Genomic DNA, 20,892 nt, shown 5'->3' with positions numbered 1-20,892 from the left:
TCGGAGCACGATGGGTCCGGGAGCCGCCAGCCAGGTCGGGAGCGAGGTCCCAGAGGAGGACATCCTGGGGAAGACAAGGAGACGTTCGTGAGGTGTCTGATTGGTGGTCGTACAAAGCAGTGACCGGATGGAGTGGAGGGCATCCGGGGGGACTTCCTGCCAGCGGGAGACTGGGAGATTCCTGGACCGAAGGGCCAGTAGGATGGTCTTCCAGACCGTTCCGTTCTCCCTCTCTACCTGTCCGTCACCCCGGGGGTTGTAACTGGTCGTCCTGCTCAAGGCGATGCCCTTGCTGAGCAGGAATTGACGCAGTTCGTTGCTCATAAAGGAGGACCTCCTATCACTATGTATGTAAGCGGGGAACCCGAACAGCGTAAAGATGCTATGGAGGGCCTTGATGACAGTGGTTGCGGTCATGTCGGGGCAGGGGATGGCGAATGGGAACCGGGAGTCACGTTCAGGAAGTACGTGTTGCGGTCGGTGGAGGGGAGGGGGCCTTTGAAGTCCATGCTGAGGCGTTCAAAGGGACGGGAAGCCTTTGCCAGGTGCGCTTTCTCTGGCCGGTAGAAGTGCAGCTTGCACTCCGCGCAGATTTGGCAGTCCCTGGTGGCTGCCCTGACCTCGATGGAGTAGGGCAGGTTGCGGGTCTTTATAAAATGGAAGAAGCGAGTGACCCCTGGGTGGCAGAGTCCTCGTGGAGGGCTCGGAGGCGGTCCACTTGTGCGTTGGCACATGTGCCGCAGGACAGGGCATCAGGAGGCTCGTTTAGCTTCCCGGGATGATACAAGATCTCGTAGTTGAAGGTGGAGAGTTTGATCCTCCACCGCAAGATCTTATCGTTTTTTATCTTGCCTCGCTGTGAATTATTGAACATGAAGGCGACCGACCGTTGGTCAGTGAGGAGAGTGAATCTCCTGCCGGCCAGATAATGCCTCCAATGTCTCACAGCTTCTACTATGGCCTGGGCCTCCTTTTCGACTGAGGAGTGGCGGATTTCGGAAGCATGGAGGGTACGTGAGAAGAAGGCCACGGGTCTGCCCGCTTGGTTGAGGGTGGCCGCCAGAGCTACGTCGGACACATCGCTCTCAACCTGGAAGGGGAGGGACTCGTCGATGGCGTACATCGTGGCCTTTGCAATGTCTGCTTTGATGCGGCTGAAGGCCTGGCGGGCCTCTATCGACAGGAGAAAAACTGTGGATTGGATCAGTGGACGGGCCTTGTCCGCACAGTTGGGGACCCACTGGGCAGAGTAAGAGAAAAGCCCTAGGCAGCGCTTCGGGGCCTTGGAGCAGTGAGGGAGGGGGAACTCCATAAGGGGACGCATGCGTTCAGGGTCGGGGCCTATAACTCCATTTCGCACTACGTAGCCGAGGATGGCTAGGCGGTCGGTGCTGAACACGCATTTATCCTTGTTATACGTAAGGTTAAGGATCTTTGCGGTCTGGAGGAATTTTCGGAGGTTGGTGTCGTGGTCCTGCTGGTCGTGGCCGCAGATGGTGACATTATCGAGATACGGGAATGTTGCCCGTAAACCGTACCGGTCAACCATTCGGTCCATCTCGCGCTGGAAGACCGAGATCCCGTTAATGACATCGAAGGGAACCCTTAAGAAGTGATAGAGCCGCCCATCTGCCTCGAAGGCAGTGTATTTGTGGTCACTAGTGCAGATGGGGAGCTGGTGGTAGGCGGACTTAAGATTCACCGTGGAGAAGACCTTGTAATGCGCGATCCTGTTTACCAGGTCGGATATGCGGGGACAGGGTACGCGTCCAGCTGCGTAAACCTGTTGCTGGTCTGACTGTAGTCGATGACCATCCTATGCTTCTCCCCGGTCTTTACCACCACTACTTGAGCTCTCCAGGGGCTGTTGCTAGCTTCAATGACCCCTTCCCTCAGTAGCCTTTGGACCTCTGACCTAATAAAGATCCGATCCTGGGCACTGTACCGTCAGCTCATGGTGGCGAAGGTTTGCAATCCGGGGTGAGGTTCGCAAACAGGGAGGGCGGATCATCCTTGAGGGTCACGAGGCTGCAGACAGTGAGAGGGGGTATAGGGCCGCCGAATGTGAAAGTTAGACTTTGGAGGTTGCACTGGAAGTCTAACCCTAGGAGTGCAGCCGCGCAGAGGTGGGGAAGGACGTAGAGCCGGTAATTTTTAAACACCCTTCCCTGGACTGTGAGGTTTGCTACACAAAACCCCTTTATCTCTACTGAGTGGGAACCGGAGGCCAGGGAGATTTTTTGATTAACGGGGTGGACGAGGAGATAACAGCGTCTTACCGTGTCGGGGTGTATGAAGCTCTCCGTGCTCCCAGAGTCAATTAACAGGACGTCTTGTGCCCGTTGATTAGTACCGTTGTAGCAGTTGCGAGTGTTCGAGGCCGAGACTGGTTCAGGGTCACCGAGACCTCTGCATCCCCCCTCTATCCCCCACACCCCGATGCCCCCCCCACAACTCACCCTCACCCCAAACCCCGCCCCCTCCAAAACCCTTGGACCACCCACCCCTCCCCCCAAGCCAAGAAAAATGTTTCATATTATCATAGAATTTACAGTGCAGAAGGAGGCCATTCGGCCCATCGAGTCTGCACCGGCTCTTGCAAAGAGCTCCCCACTTAAGCCCACGACTCCACCCTATCCCCGTAACCCAACCCAACCTTTCTGGACACTAAGGGGCAATTTATCATGGCCAATCCACGTAACCTGCACATCTGTGGACTGTGGGAGGAAACCGGAGCACCCGGAGGAAACCCACGCAGACACGGGAAGAACGTGCAAACTCCGCACAGACAGTGACCCAAGTCGGAAATCGAATCTGGGACTCTGGAGCTGTGAAGCATCTGTGCTAACCACTGTGCTACCGTGCTGCCCCACATTCACAAATATGTCTTTCACAACACTTGTCTCTCCTTCGTCTATTGTAACCTGCTGGTGTCAGGGTTTCACAATCCAAACGGGAGTCTCATATCCAAATTGCCTCTATCTCTATTATGACTGGAGAAATGTTTTGTTGTCCCTGCAGCATGCACTGAGCCCACTGTGCAGAAATACTTCACCTCAGTCAAGAGGCAACCAATTAGCCCACAGAGTCACAGGTTACGGAGAAAGGTACTTTTCTGCTTCCTAATAATATCCAGCTATGAGGCTGCTTCTTAATGGCCGTATTTCTCCCACAGACATTTGCCAAGTGCTTTGTAAGATCCGTTAATTGCCTTTCCCAGTACCACTGGAGCTTACTGAGAACCACAGTGAACTGCTAATGACTGCTTACATTTATTTAGTGTTTACAATCGGGCGAAACAGTCCAAAGTGTCACACACAAATGCACAGATACAACTCGACACTGAACGCCAGGAGATATTAGTGATGAAAGGCTTGGTGAAAGAGGCAGGATTTAGGGAGTGCCTTAAAGGAGAGAGAGAGAGAGAGAGAGAAAATGATTTTTAAGGGAGGAAACGTAACAAATTGCTGACTTTACAAACCTATTGGCTGTAATTGGGTGTCCCAGAATGACCATGGGCTAGATTCTCCGATCCTGCGGCTATGTCCGCGGGATCCGCCTGGTCTTATGACCAGAAAGTCGGCGCCCCCCCCACCCCCCCCTGCCCCGGTGGGGGGCTAGCAGCCGTGCAGCGTAAAGCCCCGGTTTTACCTGCGGATACGGCCTGAGAACGGCTGGGTCCGTGGCTGCGTACGCGTACGGAGGCGGTCTGCGCCGGCCATCCGCAAGCCCGGCCTGCCAAAGGTTGCCCTGTAACCAGCCTCGCCACCCCCCGAACCCGATTTCGGCAATCTGAGTATCCAGCCCCATTACTACACGACAGGAGCAAAAGGGATGGCCTTGCTGTGCGTCCTCCTACCTCTTCACTTTGCCGGCATAATAACATCTTGGGCGGGAATCTCCGTTAGCCGACGCTGAAATCGGGAAAGGTGATTGGGCGGAGAGTCAATTCCGACGCCGAAACCGCGGCAGCTGTCGATTTAACGCCAAATCGCAATGCTCCATCACCTCGACAGTGCTTTCCGGAACGCACGTACAGTAGACAATGTTTGCACACCATTAGTGGGCCCGACCCGGTATTCTCCAGTTCCTCCTCGATTCTCCGCCTCCGATTGGCCGAGTCCCCGACAGCGAGGCTCACTGGTGTTTTTCAAAATTGTGAAATCGGCGTGGCGGCTGCTGAGGGAGAGAGAGGGGTACGGAAGTGTCCAACATCGCCATAGTTTGCTGACAGTTGTGTCGCTGGCCGGGAGCTTCTGCCAGGGCCGGGGGGAGTAGCCGGGGGGGGGGTGGGGCAGGAAGTAGGCTATGGGGTCGGGAAGGGTGGGCACGAAACACCATTGCCGCAGCCGGCAAGGCAGCCATGCAGCTGCGCACACCGCGAACAGCCTACTTTGAACTTAGTGCCATGGGGCTTTTAGGTGCCCCACAGAGCACCCCCCCGGGTGCCCTCTGGCCCCAGCCCACCCATCAGCTGTATGGCCGGGCTCCAGCACAACCAGTGCCATCTTGTTAGCTGGGATGAGTGTGTGTGTGGGGAGTGTAATGTGTATCTGCGGCTGCAGCTTGTCAGCCCCCCGAGTGTCGATCACGGACCCGGCGAATCCCGCACCGTTTCCATTGGAATCGATTGAGTTCCACGCGGCACCTTTGCCGGCCCCTCCACGGTAGCGGGATTGGTCCAGGTGCGACGGCAGTTTTTCAGTCGTAAAAGTGCACGGATTCTGCGTTGCCGTCAACACTTAGTCTCAGTAACGGAGAATCCCACCTTTATATTTATCGAGCATCTTTAATGTGCTGTGCCATCCCAACATGCTTCACAGAAGCATTATAAAACAGCATAAAACACAGAAGATAATTTAAACTCCAAGTGAAGCTTGCTCAAACCCCTCTTTAGCCTTTCCTCTCCCTGTCTGTGTCGCCTCCTCCAGGCCGACAACCCTCCGAGATGTCTGCACTCCTCTCAATCTGCCCACATATCCAATCCTGATTTCTAATTGCTCCAATGTAGGCCGTGCCGTCAGTTCCTATGCCCCAAGCTGTGGAATTCCCTCCCTGCACCTCAGCGCCTCGGTCTCAACCTTTAGGAGACTCCTTAAAACCTACCTCTAACAAGGCACGGGTTAGACCGGCCCAGCAATTCTGTGAACAGTTTTGGTCCACTTTTCTAAGGAAAGACATACAGGCATTGGAGGCAGTCCAGAGAGGGTTTGCTAGATTGATCCCGGATAATGGACGGGTTTTCTTATGAGGAGAGGTTGAGTACGTTGGGCCTGTACCCATTGGAGTTTAGAAGAATAAGGGGCAGGACTCTCTCAGCCCGACACCGGGCCGGAGAATCCCCGCCACCGGCGCGAATCGCGCCTGTACTCCTGCGCCATGTTGGGTCGGGGCCGGCGCGGACAAGGGAGACACCGCGCATGCGCGGAAAATGCGCCGGTGGGACTGCGCATGCGCGGGTTTGCGCCGGACCCACTGCGCAAGCGCGCATCCCCGGCGGCCATTCCACGGCCGGAGCAGCAGCTGGAGCGGCGTGAACCGCTCCAGCGCCCAGAATCGCTGGTCCTGGGGCCGCGTTGACCCCGTCGAGAAACGCGACGGCGTTTCCGACAGTGTCAACACTTAGCCTCAGGATCAGAGAATCCCGCCCGAGACCTGATTGAGAGATACAGGATTCTCAGGGGGTTTGACAGGCCAGATGCTGACAGGATGTTTCCCTTTGTGGGAGAGCCTGCATAATCGCAGAGTAAGGGGTCACCCATTTCAGGCAGAGATGAGGAGGATTTCTTTTCTCAGAGGGTAATGAATCTTTAACACAGAGAGCTGTAGAGGCTGGGTCATTACATATATTCAAGGCTGAGATAGACAGATTTTTAAAATAAATATAGAGTACCAAATTCATTTTTTCCAATGAAGGGGCAATTTAGCATGGCCAATCCACCTACCCTGCACGTCTTGGGGTTGAAACCCATGCAAACACGGGGAGAATGTGCAAACCTCACACGGACAGTGACCCAGAGCCTGGATCGAACCTGGGACCTCGGCGCCGTGAGGCTACAGGGCTAACCCACTGCGCCACCGTGCTTAGACAGATAGTTAATCAGTAAAGGAATCAATAGTTATGGGGATAAGGTGGGAAAATGGAGTTGAGGATTATATCAGATCGGCCATGATCTCAGTCAATGGTGGAGTAGACTCGATGGGCTGAATGGCCCACTTCTGCACCTGCGTGTGACGGTTTTATGGTCTCTTTGAGCAAGATCTTGGTCATCCACCCTGATATCTCCTTACGTGGCTCAGTCGGCTTCATAATGCTCCTGTGAAGTGCCTTGGGTTGTTTCATTGCATTAAGGGTGCTAGATATATACGGGTGTTTGTTGTTGTGTCCTACACAAATCTGTCTATCGATCATATTGGGCTATAACGCCACACATCCAAATCTGTGATGAAACAAAGATGGGCATTGTAAGTAGTTTAGATGGAAGCATAATTACAAAGTGATGCAGGTACTGAGAGAATAATGGTGGACAAAACAGTGGTAAGTGGTGAAATGGGCGGACAAGTGGCAGATGGAATTTAACCCTCACAAATGTGAGGTGATACACTTTGGAAGGAGAAATGTGACAAGGACGTATTCAATGAATGGCCTGACACTGGGAAGTTCTGAGGAACAAAGGGACATTGGCGTGTTTACCAATAGATCTCTGAAGGCGGGAGGGCAGGTTAATAGGGAGGTGAAACAGGCATGTGGGACACTCGCCTTTATCAATCGAGGCATAGATTATGAGGCCACAGCTGGAGTACTGTGTGCAGTTCTGGTCACCACATTATGGGAAGGATGTGATTGAACTGGAGGGGGGGCAGAGGCGATTCACCAGGATGTCGCCTGGGATGGAACATTTAAGTCATAAAGAGAGGTTGGATAGGCTTGGGTTGTTTTCACTGGAACAGAGAAGACTGAGGGGCGACCTGATCGAGGTGCACAAGATTATGAGGGGCATGGACAGGGTGGATAGGGAGCAGCTGTTCCACTTAGTTGAAGGGTCAGTTACGAGGGACAGTTCAAGGTGAGGGGCTGGAGGTTCAGGCGGGGATTTGAGGAAAAACCTTTTTGCCCAGTGGGTGGTGACGGTCTGGAATGCGCTGCCTGGGAGGGTGGTAGAGGCGGGTTGCCTCACATCCTTTAAAAATGTATCTGTACTTAACATTCAAGGCTATGGGCCAAATGTTGGCAAGTGGGATTAGGTGGGCAGGTCAGATGTCTTTCATGCGTTGGTGTAGACTCGAAGGGCCGAAGAGGCTCTTCTGCCTAATATTCTGTGATTCTGCGATTCTGTGAAGTGGATTTCAATGCAGGCAAATGTGAGGTCAACGCTTTGGTCCTCAAAGGACAAAATAAGATACCTTCTGAATAATGAAAAGCTAGAAACAGTGATGGTTCAAAGAGGCCTGGGGTCCAGGTACACAGATCAGGAAAGTGCCATGAATAGATAAAGAAAAATAATCAAAAGGGATAATAGAATACTGGCATTTATATCAGAGGACGAGAATACAAAGAGGGTAGAAATCATGCATCAGCTGTACAAAGCCCTGGTTCAATCCCACCTGGACTCCTGTCAGCAGTTCTGCAGGAAGTTGTCTCGGGCTGCGAGCGAGTGCAGCACACATTTAATAGAAGGTAAATCCGGGCTGCAAGGATTGAATTCCAAACAGAGAACGTAACAAATATGAGCAGGAGTCGACCACATGGCTCCTCCAGCTCCCTAAATCCCAGAGAGGTCAAACGTCTGACTGTCTGAGGAAATGGCAGACATTAAACAAATATTTGAGTCAGTCGTCACGGTAGAAGTCACACATGACGTGTCAGAAACAGAACGGAACCAAGACGCTAACAAAAGTAAGGAACTTAAGGTACGCAAACTTACCCAAGCTAGGGTAAAAGCAAATTACTGGATGCTGGAATCTGAGACAAAGGCAGTAATAATGCTGGACAATCACAGCAGGTCTGACAGCGTCTGTGGAGGCAGAAGGGAGCTAACGTTTCCAGTCTGGATGACTCTTTGTCAAAGCTGGAGAGAACTGGAAATGGGGTCAGATTTATACTGTAGCGTTGGGGGGGGGGGGGGGGGGGGGGTGTATTCCTTAGAATTTAGACGGTTAAATGATGACACGATTGAAGTTTTCAAGATAATAAGGGGAACAATCAGAGTTAGAGAAACTGTGTCCCTTGGTCGGAGAGTCTAGGGTTAGAGGAACATTGTCTAAATATCAGAGACAGACCTTTACTGGGCAAAATTAGGAAACACTTCTCCACACAAAGGGTGGTAAACGTTAGAACTCTTCTGCAAATGGCAATTGATGCTGGACCAATTGTCGTCGAGTAAAAAGACGCGATCAACCGGCCACATTGCACCCCAAAGGCAGAACACCCCGTAAATGGCAGGAGATCCCTCTTCCGGGATCTACCCGACTCACCACACCTCGTGGGATGTATCGCAATCTCGCGAGGCGTCGCGATCTGAATCCCTCCCATTGTGGGCAGGATCACGATTTTGTAAAAGCTGCAGATTAGAGTGAGCCCTCTCCGCCACGGAGACCATGGGTGCGCGCCACCCGGTGGTGGGCCCCACAAATGGCGACCAGACGGAACGGTACTTGTGGGGATAAAAGAAAATTACTGCAGATGCTGGAATCTGAAACAAAAACCAGAATTACCATTTTCTGTTTTTGTGGCACTTGTAGGGGGTGTGGTCATTTAAAAATTATACTGCAGTCAAACCTCAGGAAGTCTGCTGTTCATAGCCCAGATCGAGCCAGACTTTCCGTCACCCAAAATGTCTACTGTTGTCTTATATGGGAACAGGTCATGTGCAGTCCACACCACCATAGATAGCGCACCTGGGGCGGGCTCAGGTGGCCTGTCAAACAGTCATCAACCGGGCCATTGGCTGCTGGACCCCCCACCGAAACCTCATTGGCCGGAAGCCAGAGAAGTTTCTGGAAGAGGGGGGGGGGGGGGGGGGTAAAAGTAGGCATCTCAGAGACACCAGAGGCAGAAGGAGCAAAGTGAAGACTCGAAGCAAAGACTACCCGGTGTGTGAGGTGACCCTGACCAGGAAGGAAGCAAGCAAGAAACAGCCAGCGATGGGCAGCACGGTGGCGCAGTGAGTGGCACTGCTGCCTCATGGCGCCGAGGTCCCAGGTTCGATCCCGGCACTGGGTCACTGTCCGTGTGGCGTTTGCACATTCTCCCCGTGTCTGCGTGGGTTTCGCCCCCACAACCCAAAGATGTGCAGGGTAGGTGGATTGGCCACGCTAAATTGCCCCTGAATTGGAAAGAAATGAATTGGGTACTCTAAATTTTAAATAAATAAATTTACAAACCTGGTGGCTGTAATTATTGGGCCCCCAAGGGCCAAAGACGTCAGGTATTTTTCGAAGAATTATTGGTTCCTTCAATTATGTTGTGACTCTGGTCAGGTGGGGCTTAAATTGACCGCGCCCTAGTCCAGGGGGGTCTTAACACTTCAAAGATCTAAGCATGTGAGCCCCCAGCTTCCTCTGTCCCCACACACTCTTTTGAACTGTGCCATTTAGTCTCCATTGCCTCTCCCCACCTTTTCTTTCAAAATCCATCGCCTCACAGTTTTGCCAGTGGTCTGCCCATCCAGCTAGCCTATTTAGGATAGGTCTGGTTGGCAGTCGATTGATATCATCCTCACCGTTTGCCACAAATGTTGACATTTTATTCTATACTCCCATACTATTCACTTGTCAAAAAGAGCAGCGGTCCCAATTCTGATGCTTGGGGAACACCAACATCCACACTCCCGTCTAAAAATACAACCATTTACAGTGGTTTCTGTTTTTCAGTCAATTCCTATCCAACTTGACCCTGGCCCTCTGATTCCGTGAGCCTCGATTGTGTTAACCAGCTATCTGATATGATACTTTGTCAAGGTGACATCCATTGCATTTCCGTTGGCAACCTTATTTGTTACTTCAGCAAACATTTCAATTTATTAATCACAATCCGTCTTTTACAAATCTGCTTAATCACCTCAATCCTCTCCAAGTGTATGTTAATGTTTCCTCCTGTTATTGTTTCTAAAACCTTATTGATGTAAAATTCACTCACCTAGACTTCCTAGATATGCCCTTACACCCTGTTCTTGCAGCAGGTGTCACATTTCCCAATCTCCAGTTGTTTTTATTTATTTATGGGATGTGGGCGTCGCTGGTTAGGCCAGCATTTATTGCCCGTCTCTAGTTGCCCTTCAGAAGGTGGTGGTGAGCTGCCTTCTTGAACCGCTGCAGTCCCTGAGGTGTAGGTACACCCACTGTGCTGTTAGGGAGTTCCAGGATGTTGCTCCAGCGACATTGAAGGAACGGCGATATATTTCCAAGTCTGGGTGGTGAGCGACTTAGAGGGGAACCTCCAGGTGGTGGGGTTCCCAGGTATCTGCTGCTCTTGTCCTTCTAGACGATAGTGGTCCTGGGTTTGTAAGGTTCTGTCTAAGGAACCTTGGTAAGTTACTGCAATGCATCTTGTAGATGGTGCACACGACTGCCACTGTTCGTTGTTGGTGGAGGGTTTGAATATTTGTGGAAGGGTAGCAATTAGGCGGCTGCTTTGATCTGGATGGTGTCAAGATTCTTGTGTGTTGTTGGAGCTGCAGTCATCCAGGCAGGTGGAGAGTATTCCATTACACTCCTGACTTGTGCCTTGTAGATGGTGGACAGACTTTGGAGAGTCAGGAGGTGAGTTAATCGCCATAGGATTCCTAGCCTCTGACCTACTTTTGTAGCTATACTATTTTTATGGCCAGTCCAGTTCAGTTTCAGGTCAATGGTAACCCCCAGGATGTTGATTGTGAGGAATTCAACGGTGGTAATGCCATTGAATGTCAAGGGGTGATGGTTAGATCCTCTCTTGAAGGAGATGGTCATTGCCTGCCACTTGTGTGGCACAAATATAACTTGCCACTTGTCAGCCCAAGCCTGGATATTGTCCAGGTCTTGCTGCATTTGGACATTCCCGTACCGGCCTCCCCGAACAGGCGCCGGAATGTGGCGACTAGGGGCTTTTCACAGTAACTTCAATTGAAGCCTACTTGTGACAATAAGCGATTTTTATTTCATTTCATTTTTTCATTTTCATTTCATTTCATTGACTGCTTCATTATCTGAGGAGTCGCGAATGGTGCTGATCATTGTGAATATCCCCATATCTGATCTTATGATGGAAGAAAGGTCATTGATGAAGCAGCTCAAGATGGTTGGGCCTAGGACACTACCCTGAGGAACTCCTGCAGTGATGTCCTGGAGTTGAGATGATTGACTGCCAACCATCACAACCATCTTCCTTTGTGCCGGGTATGACTCCAACCAGCAGAGAGTTTCCCCCTGATTCCCATTGACTCCAGTTTAGCTAGAGCTCCTTGATGCCTTCCTCGGTCAAAAGTCAAGGGCAGTCACTCTCACCTCACCTCTGGAGTTCAGCTCTTTTGTCCACGTTTGAACCAAGGCTGTAATGAGGTCAGGAGCTAAGTGACCCTGGCGGAACCCAAACTGAGTGTCCGGGAGCAGGTTATTACTAAGTGCCGTTTGATAGCACTGTTTGCGGTGATATACATCACTGTAAGGACACAAAGTGTTACTGTACATACACTACACCTAGCTAGACACTAGAGGGAGCACCAGAGACATGACACACAGACATTCAACCAATAGGTCAGTAAGATAGGACACGACCAATGGGCATTCACAATACACATAGAGGTAACCCTACCACAGGAGGGCATTACACCAACCCATATAAAAGGACACATCACACATGCTCAGTCTCTTTCCAGTGGAGACTCTCAGTGAGTACAGACACAGGGTTGATTGAACATCACACCCACCACGTGTATTGTAGCAGACTGGTTTGTCAGTCTGAGTAGCTATAGCAGGATTAACAGTAGCGTTGAATCCAAGTAGGAGAATTGTTGATAGTTTAATAAACGTGTCAAAGCTATCTCCAAGTCTGAACCTTCCTTTGTCAGAGTGCACATCAAGGAAGCAGCTTATGCTACGTCAAGAGCATAACAAAACACTGTTGATGACCCCTTCCATCACTTTGCTGATGATGGAGAGTAGACTGGGTTGGATTTGTTCTGTTTCTTGTGTACAGGACATGAAGGGGCCGGACAGAGTAAACTTGGGGAGACTGTTCCCACTCGTAAAAGGATTGAGAACGGAAGGTCACAGATTTAAAGTAATTGGGAAAAGAAGCAAAACCGATCTGAGTAAATAAAATTTCACCTGAGAGTTTCAGGTCTGGAAGGCACAGCCTGGAAGTGTGATGGGCACAGGTTCAGTCTAGCCATTCAAGAGGGAATTGGAGGATTCTTTGAAAAGAAGCAATGTGCAGGGAGATGGGGAGAAGGCAGGAGAATGGCACTGGGTGAAACGCTCATTCAGAGAGTGGGTGCTGATGGGTTGAATAGCTTTTTCCTCTGCACTTTAACAATTCTGGGATACTCCGGTTGTTCGATTGTATTAGGAGAGGAGCTTCCTTGGCTAACAAGTCCTGAAGTGGGACTTGATCCCAGAGTTTCTATCGCAGAGACAGGGTACCCACTGTGGCACAGACCTCCTTTGCTGCAGATGCTAGAAACATGTCAATGATTAATCCATTTGGATTTTTTTTTGATGCTACAATGAAGTGTGCATACATCGTACCAGAGCAGGCTTGTCCAGCGTATGGTCCACAGGCCGGATACGGCCCACTGACCAATGGAATCAGTTTTCAAAATGCTGGTCAAACAGGAATGGAAGATTCCGGAAAGAACTGCTCCTCCAATCACAGGCCGGGCCTCTCAGCAGAAAATGTGAGAGAGAAACAGGGCCCGGATGTAACCAAATGGGAGCAGAGTCCCATAGTGAGCACGTTTAGCCGCGTGTTTCCCAGTGCTCGTAGTGCCGTGACACACCCCACTATCTAATGTCCATCTGGTTATTTACGGGGCCTCAGCGGGGACCGAGTACCCCGAGGCCGCACTGAGCCCGGTTTTTCTGCTTGCCAGAAATCCTCAATGTAGCGAGAGATTGGGACGCCATTTATAAATAGCCCAATCACATCCGCATGAAAAATGCCAGCTTGGCACTGCCAGGGTACCAGGCTAGGAGTGCCAGGGTGGCACCAGCCGTGCCAGGGTTCCACCCTGCCCAGAGGGCAAGCATAAAAGCAAATTACTGGGGATGCTGGAGTTTGAAACCAAAGAGAAATTTGCTGGAAAATCGCAGCAGCTGTGGCAGCATCTGTAAGGAGAGAAAAGAGCGAAAGTTTTGAGTCTGTCATGTGAAGGTACCGTTAAGAAATGGATGTTTAAGCAATATACCTTTAAGAAATGCAGTGATGTCAGAGTGAGGGTGGAGCTTGGGTTTAGTTCAGCCATTTTGCAGTTTAGTTTCAGTTTGAGGAGAGTAGCTGAAAAGTGCCTGGCTGGTTTGTTAAGAGCTGCTGAAAAGGAGAAAGCCAGCTTTGAAGAGAAAGCTGGGAGTGTTTGTGTGTCTTGCAAAAAGCTGCAAGAAGAAAACACATCACGAGGCTGCTGATGTCTGAAAATCCAAAGACTATAAGTATATTGAGTAACCTCATGTCTGTTGTTAAAGGTGAAGTCTGTTGGAAGTTTGAAGGAACATTTTGAGGGATTATTTAGTGTTGTATTATTTTTGGGGTTATCTTTGAAGTAAGGGGTGTTAAGAGATCCAATGTTTAGTTGAAAGATTAAGTTGAGTTCATTGAATAAACATTGTTATGTGTTTAAAAACCCACGTGTCCATAATTGCAATATCACACCTGGAGAACAAGCCGTGTGCTCGGAAAAGCAACAATAGCATTAAAGGGAGAGGTTGGTTGAACTCCATGATACATTTTGGGGTTCTGAAAACACCTCTCCCATAACAATTGGGGGCTCGTCCGGGATAAAAGTCTATCTATTGGATTGGCTTTTGTGAACTTAAAGACAGTGAAGGATTGTTGCTTTTCCGGTGTGGTATTTTAGTTTAAGTTTGTGTTGTGGACAATGGCTCTTTCAGAGGCTCAGAAGTTTTTGGGGGTGGAGACTGTCACACGCAGTACCTTACGGACAGAGACTAAAAGCAGACTGTTGGGTCTGGCAAAAACCTTGCAATTAACATTACCTGACAAAATGCGAAAAGATGAGGTAATTATGGCGGTGGTTAAGCATTTAGAGTTGCCTGAGGTAGAGTTTGACTCATTGGAAATGGCATAAAATTCAATTGCAAATTAAACCAATGAAACATGACAATCAGTTAAAATTGGCAGACGTAAAGGGAAATGTACAGTTGGATGATAGTGATGAGGATAGTGAGAAAGAGCATCATAGTCGAAGGCTTGTTGGGAATCTATTTAAATATGTCGAAGCATTGCCAAGGTTTGACGAGAAGGAAGTGGAAGCCTTTTTCATTTCATTTGAGAAGGTAGCTAAACAAATGAAATGGCCACAGGACATGTGGGTGTTACTGATTCAAACAAAGTTGGTAGGTAGAGCTAGTAAAATGTTTGCATCACTACCGGAGGAGGTATCTGGAACATATGAGGAGGTGAAGAAATCCATCTTAAGTGCATATGAGCTAGTGCCTGAAGCTTACAGACAAAGGTTTAGAAATTTAAGGAAAGAATTTGGTCAAACATACATGGAGTTTGAAAGGCTCAAACAGAGTAATTTTGAGAGGTGGATAAGGGCTTTGAAAATAGACAAAACGTATGAAGCTCTCAGAGAAATTATACTTTTGGAGGAGTTTAAAAATTCAATTCCTGATGTAGTGAGAACTCATGTGGAAGAACAGAGGGTTAAAACTGCGAGATTAGCAGCACAAATGGCAGATGATTATGAATTAGTTCATAAATCAAAGATTGGTTTCCGACATCAGTTTCAGCCGGTGAGGGATAGAAACTGGGGACATGAGAAATACTCAAGTGGAAAAGGTAAACTGTCGAGAGTTTTGTCGGCCGGAAAATAGCGTAAGCCGTACCCGTGTTTTCATCACCACTTTATTCCCCCCTGTTCCAAATTCGATAGAAACCCCAGGGATAGCGATAGAAATGGCAATGAAGGCAAAGGAACGTCTTATGAACCCCCAGGAATTTGAGGTCGCAGCGACCAGTAGTGTAGGACAGTGTCTCGTATGGGAAGAGGAAATTAGAAAATATCTCAAAGGGAAAGAATGGCCCCTTAGGAGTGAATTTTGTGCGAACGATGAAACAGGTCCCGGAAGTATAGGGCACACTTGGTGGGAGAACCTGACAGAGATCCATAAGAAGAGCTTAGGGAAAGCTCGTAAGCCGATGGCAATCATGTCCTACTTGGCACAATTGCGAGGCACAGAGGAGGTAGTGAGGACGCTCCGCAGAGAGATTGAAGAGAGATATAAGAATAGTGAGGGAGACGTGCGCGAGTACGAGAAAGTTAACAGGGAACTGAGAGAGCAGTTAGCGGCGAAGGACAAGGAGATGGCGGATGTCAAACGGGCATCTCAAATCTTGTCTCGCCCATTTAAGCAGCTTTCAGTCGCAATATGATAAGGCCTACCAAGACACGTTGTTAAGAGAAGAAACAGAACACCAAGTCGAGCAGTTACAGAAACAATGTAGTGATTTAAAAGCAGCCCTACGAGCACTCCACAGTTCCACGACGGAACAAAGGCAGAGCTCGGTAGATCACGCCAAATGCCGAAAGCAAATTGCAGACCTGCAATCTCTGCTTTCTGTACAAAATGGATTCCAGGACACGTTTGGACCCCAATTAGACCAAGAAAATGGCCCCGATTGGCAGGAATTAAATCAGACTGCCCATAGATATGTACATGGAACATGTCCTCAGGACAAACCACAGAAAAGAAAAGCACCCCCACCCCCGACCGCACAGGCAGAACACAACCCTATGAACCCTGTTACCACACAGCGCAGGGCCACAACAAACAGAGACCCCGATTTTCTGTACACCACCCCATTAACCGTCACTCAATTAAGGGCCGCGTGCGATAAAATAATACCGTTCCTACCCACATCGGACCCACACCATTATTTTGCAAGAGTAAAACAACAGGCGACCATGTACGGCCTGGATGAGAAGGAGCAAGTGAAGTTCACAGTTCGGAGCCTCGACCCCTCAGTCGTGGCAGCCCTTCCCAACCCACAAAATGTAGGAGGAGGCACCCTCCAAGAAATGCATGCAGCGATCCTACATGCGATCGGCTACAACAAAGGAGACCCCGTAGAAGGCCTAAACAAATGTAGGCAGAAAAAGACAGAGCACCCCACAGCATTTGCTGGATGCCTGTGGATTCATTTCACAGCGGTATTTGGAGAGTTAGCCCGTGCCCATTTGACACCAGAGAATATGGCCAAATGGACTCGAATCCTAGTCTCTGATGCGACAGAAGCAGGCAGAGAGCTTGCACTAATTACGACCCATCAGACAAGGCCCACAATGAGAAATGGGTACTGAAGAGATTGTCCCGAGCTTGGGAACAGTCCATTCAGGGAAAATCAGCTTACGGTAAAGCAGAGGAAGAGCAGGCAGATGCGAACATGCATCCAGTTAGGACGCACCAGAACCCCGCATAGGTAAATGAGGGCAGGAACAGCCCACCGCAGCCGAAATCCCAAGGATGTTACAATTGTGGACAGTTTGACATTACGCCCGAGAGTGCAAAGCGCCCCCGAGAAAGCAACAGAATCAGCCCACAAATGCCCCCCGAACCAGCAACGACACCAACAGCCCCGACCCCCCACCCAGGGAACCATACCCAAGGGAGCAATGCACCAGGGAGTCTGCTCCACCTTACGTGCCCCAGGGGTCATGTTACAACTGTGGGCAGCCAGGACACTTCACCCGAGATTGCAGGAGACCCCCACCAGCTAGACTAGGCCCCAGGTATGAAAGAGAACACCACCCACAGCAGCTACAAGGTCACAGCTGCCCCATGCAAACTGTGAGCGCTTACCCACCACTTCTCATGGCAGGGACACCTCAGCAATGCCACTTCATTTTTGTTTCTCTCCTCCTCCCTCTCTTCTTCGGTCACGCTACACTGACTCCATATGCTAGTTACACCCCAGTCCAAATGTGATTTACGGTATCCTACTTTCTGATGGAACCTGCATGATTTTTGTTCTGTTAGTTTGTTGCTTTAAATGTTTGTTACTGTACATGTTGAATATTGTTTGTTCACTTAAAGTTTTCATGGTCCCACACCACCACTCTTTTACTGCCCACTGGCAGTTAAAGGAACTAGTTTGTCGGCAGACAACCGATCATAGCTACTCTTCTGATTCAAAGGTAATCACAAGAGACAACATCCACGGCGAACACAAATTCTTTCCGTTCTTGGCCGGTCGATCAGGCAGTGGAGTAACGGCACTGGTCCCCGCCCTACCTGAGGACCCCCATCTGGTCAGCTACGCTCAGGTAGTGCACATACGGCACTGGTCACCGTCCTACCTGGGGATTCCACCCATTCTTACCCGCCGTGGCCCATACGCACCCCATTCGGAACTTCTGGTTCAAAACTCTTTTCTTTGTTTTCCAGCGACCCTTAAGTTGCTCTCCATACGCTATTTACATCCTCAAACACTGGGATGGTGCACTCACCACATCGATCGCACAGGCTGCAAGACTGCTCGCGCTGTGACAGTATGTTCTTCTCGGATGTCTTGTCCCAAAATATTTGGTTTAAAAAAAAAATGAGAGAGTCACAGATGGTGACCAATTATAATGGGCAATTGGTAATAAAAGGACAGACAGACAGACATACGAGATCTTAAGCAAGATAATAACAGATATTATGCTTGTGTCCACAGATATCCAGAACCACAGAAGCCACAGGAAGACCACGGAAGGAAGAAGAGAACATGAAGACAGACATCATGGTCTACATTTGGATCTCCGCGGGATCCCTACAGTTGCGCGCGGAAACGACCCCCCCTGACCCCTACCTCACAGGCCATGAATGTTTCCCATCCCTGCCATACACCAGAGACAGACACTGATACATCAACCCGGTGTGACAAATTTATCACATGGTATTCCCTGTCCTACATCGTAGAAGCACTGATAGTCATTGCAATAATCTGTAGTCATCCAGACACTGAGACTTAGGAAATGGCGAAGGAAAGCCTCCTGCACTCCAGTATATACATTCAGACCCCCTATTTTCGGACCTCAGCAAACCCCCCACTCTCTTTAAGTGAATTAAAGTGCATCAACTTTTATTTGTTTGTTTGTTCTATTAAAAAGATGTAAAACTCTGTACTTGACTGCCAAGCTACAGTGACCTGTATTGCTGCTACTGTATAGTTTATACTGTTGTAAATTCTTTCAAGTGACTAAGGATAGTTTAGATAAGAATAGTTAGAGGTTCCCGTGTTTAATTGTAATGCATGCCTGAATGTCATAGCGCCTCGTAGAATTTTATAATAATGTGTGTATATAAAACAATTTAGGTAAAGTTCCAATCCATATGACAGAGTAAAGTAGAGCCTGTCCTTGATTGTGGGTGCTCGACTTAGGCAGAGAACAAAAAAGATGCAGTAATATGATCCTTCACGCTACGCCATGTGCAGCCATCTGAGAATACAAAATGGACGCTCACAAAGAATGTAGAGAAATGTGGACAATGCTAGACAACAAGCAGGCGACAGTGCCTGAATGTATATTTGGGAAACAGTTACCAGATGGAATCAAAACTCTGGGTCGATTGATGGCCCATCTCCAAGGAACAAAGGACTAACACTCATGTAGTTGATACTGTTACAAACATCCCGGCGCCAGAAAAACACAAACAAAGCAAGGCCAACGGCCACCTAAGACGCGCCCAGCCATCAGGGCACCCATCCCTTTTATTGGTTAAGATCGATAACAATGATCGAGAAGTTGCCCAATTAATTGGGACCAGGTTTAAGGCCCGCCTAAAAGCGCGCAAAGCCCCTCCAAGTATAAGAAGGAATCCCCACGAGAGATTCGCTCTCTTGGATTTGGCTCTCAAGCGGAGAGACCCTTCCACCAGCATCACCAGAAGCAAGTAAGTCCAAGGTCAACGCTCGCTACCAGACGGACGACCTTAGCTGTTCTCCTGTATGTCTTTGAATCCAACAGCCTCAGATCCGAACAACGGTCATTGTTCCTCTGACTGAGTGGGCACCCGAAGTTAAGTATAGCCGTTAGCGTTACAGATAGTTTAGTTTGTAGTATTATCGTGCACGAGTAGATCTTTGTGTGTTAATAAATAGTATTGACTTTGAACTAACTAACTGGTGTATCGGCTCTTTGATCGGTATTCGGGTTTGAACCTTGTGGTGTTATCGAGAGATACCTGGCTCTGAAAGTAGAAACATAATTAGGATTAAGGAAGGCGACCATATTGACCGCCATATTTATAACCAGATAAACAGAGCAACATGCAGCAGTGCCAACCACTGTGTCACCCGTGTAGGGAGTGAATGTTTAATACTAGTGGATGAGGTGTCATGTTTCCTGAGTGTTGTTGGAGCTGCACTCATCCAGTCCAGTGGGGAGTATTCCATCACACTTCTTTAAAAAAAACATTTTAATCAGCAGGCGTCAGCTGACTTACGGGAGTGACATAGGGGAGCAAAAAAGCTAGACAGGGGTCTAGCGGGGGGGAGGGGAGGGGGGGGAAGGGGGGGGGGAAAGGGTTGCTGCTGCACTGGCCGAAAGGGAATGGGACACAGAAGAGGTGGTCGGGACGGGGGTCCCCCCTCTGGGGGACTGGAGGGTGAGGGAGGCGTGGACACGGGACTGGCCCAGAAAAGGAGATGGCTAGTCGGCGGGGCGTGGGGGGGGGTGAGAGCCCCTCCAATCCGGCTGATAACGTGGAATGTGAGGGGCCTGAATGGGCCGGTGAAGAGGGCTCGAGTGTTCGCGCACTTAAAGGGACTGAAGGCGGACGTGGCCATGCTCCAAGAGACACATCTGAAGGTGGCGGACCAGGTGAGGTTAAGAAAGGGATGGGTAGGACAGGTATTCCACTCGGGACTGGACGCAAAGAATAGACGGGTGGCAATATTGGTGGGAAAGCAGGTGTCATTTGAGGCCAAGACTATTGTAGTGGACAATGGAGGGCGATATGTAATGGTGAGCGGTAGGCTGCAAGGGACGTGGGTGGTGTTGGTAAACGTATATGCCCCGAAGTGGGATGATGCAGGATTCATGAAGCGCATGTTGGGGCGCATTCCGGACCTGGAGATAGGAGGCCTGATAATGGGAGGGGACTTCAATACAGTGTTGGATCCAGCACTGGACCGCTCCAAATCAAGGACTGGAAAGAGGCCGGCGGCGGCCAAGGTACTTAGGGGGTTTATGGATCAGATGGGGGGAGTGGACCCATGGAGATTTGCAAGACCGCAGGCCAGGGAATTTTCTTTCTTCTCCCATGTACACAAAGCCTACTCCCGGATAGATTTCTTTGTTCTGGGTAGGGCGCTCATCCCGAGGGTGGAGGGGACGGAGTATTCGGCCATAGCCGTTTCGGACCATGCCCCGCACTGGGTGGAACTGGAGCTGGGAGAGGAGAGGGACCAACGCCCGTTGTGGCGGCTGGATGTGGGACAGCTGGCGGACGAGGTGGTGTGTGGGAAGGTGAGGGGGTGTATCGAAAGGTACTTGGAGGCCAACGACAACGGGGAGGTGCAGGCGGGGGTGGTATGGGAGGCGTTGAAGGCGGTGATCAGGGGAGAGCTAATTTCCATTAGGGCTCATAGGGAGAAGACAGAGGGTATGGAAAGGGAGAGGTTAGTGGGGGAGATTTTGAGAGTGGACAGGAGATACGCAGAGGCCCCGGAGGAAAGATTACTTGGGG

At 49.8% G+C, this 20,892-nt stretch overlaps 1 long non-coding RNA gene across 1 annotated transcript; it reads left to right on the top strand.

Annotated features, from left to right (window-relative positions):
* The first annotated feature begins 7,767 nt into the window (after positions 1-7,767).
* Positions 7,768-18,286, top strand: LOC140411752 (uncharacterized). The gene is made up of 2 exons (XR_011940992.1): positions 7,768-7,911; positions 17,876-18,286. It is a non-coding gene; the product is annotated as an uncharacterized lncRNA (long non-coding RNA).
* The last annotated feature ends 2,606 nt before the right edge of the window (positions 18,287-20,892 follow it).

The sequence above is a fragment of the Scyliorhinus torazame genome, chromosome 4, assembly GCF_047496885.1.
Source record: "Scyliorhinus torazame isolate Kashiwa2021f chromosome 4, sScyTor2.1, whole genome shotgun sequence".
NCBI lineage: Eukaryota > Metazoa > Chordata > Chondrichthyes > Carcharhiniformes > Scyliorhinidae > Scyliorhinus > Scyliorhinus torazame.
This window is presented reverse-complemented; position numbering and strand designations above follow the sequence as displayed.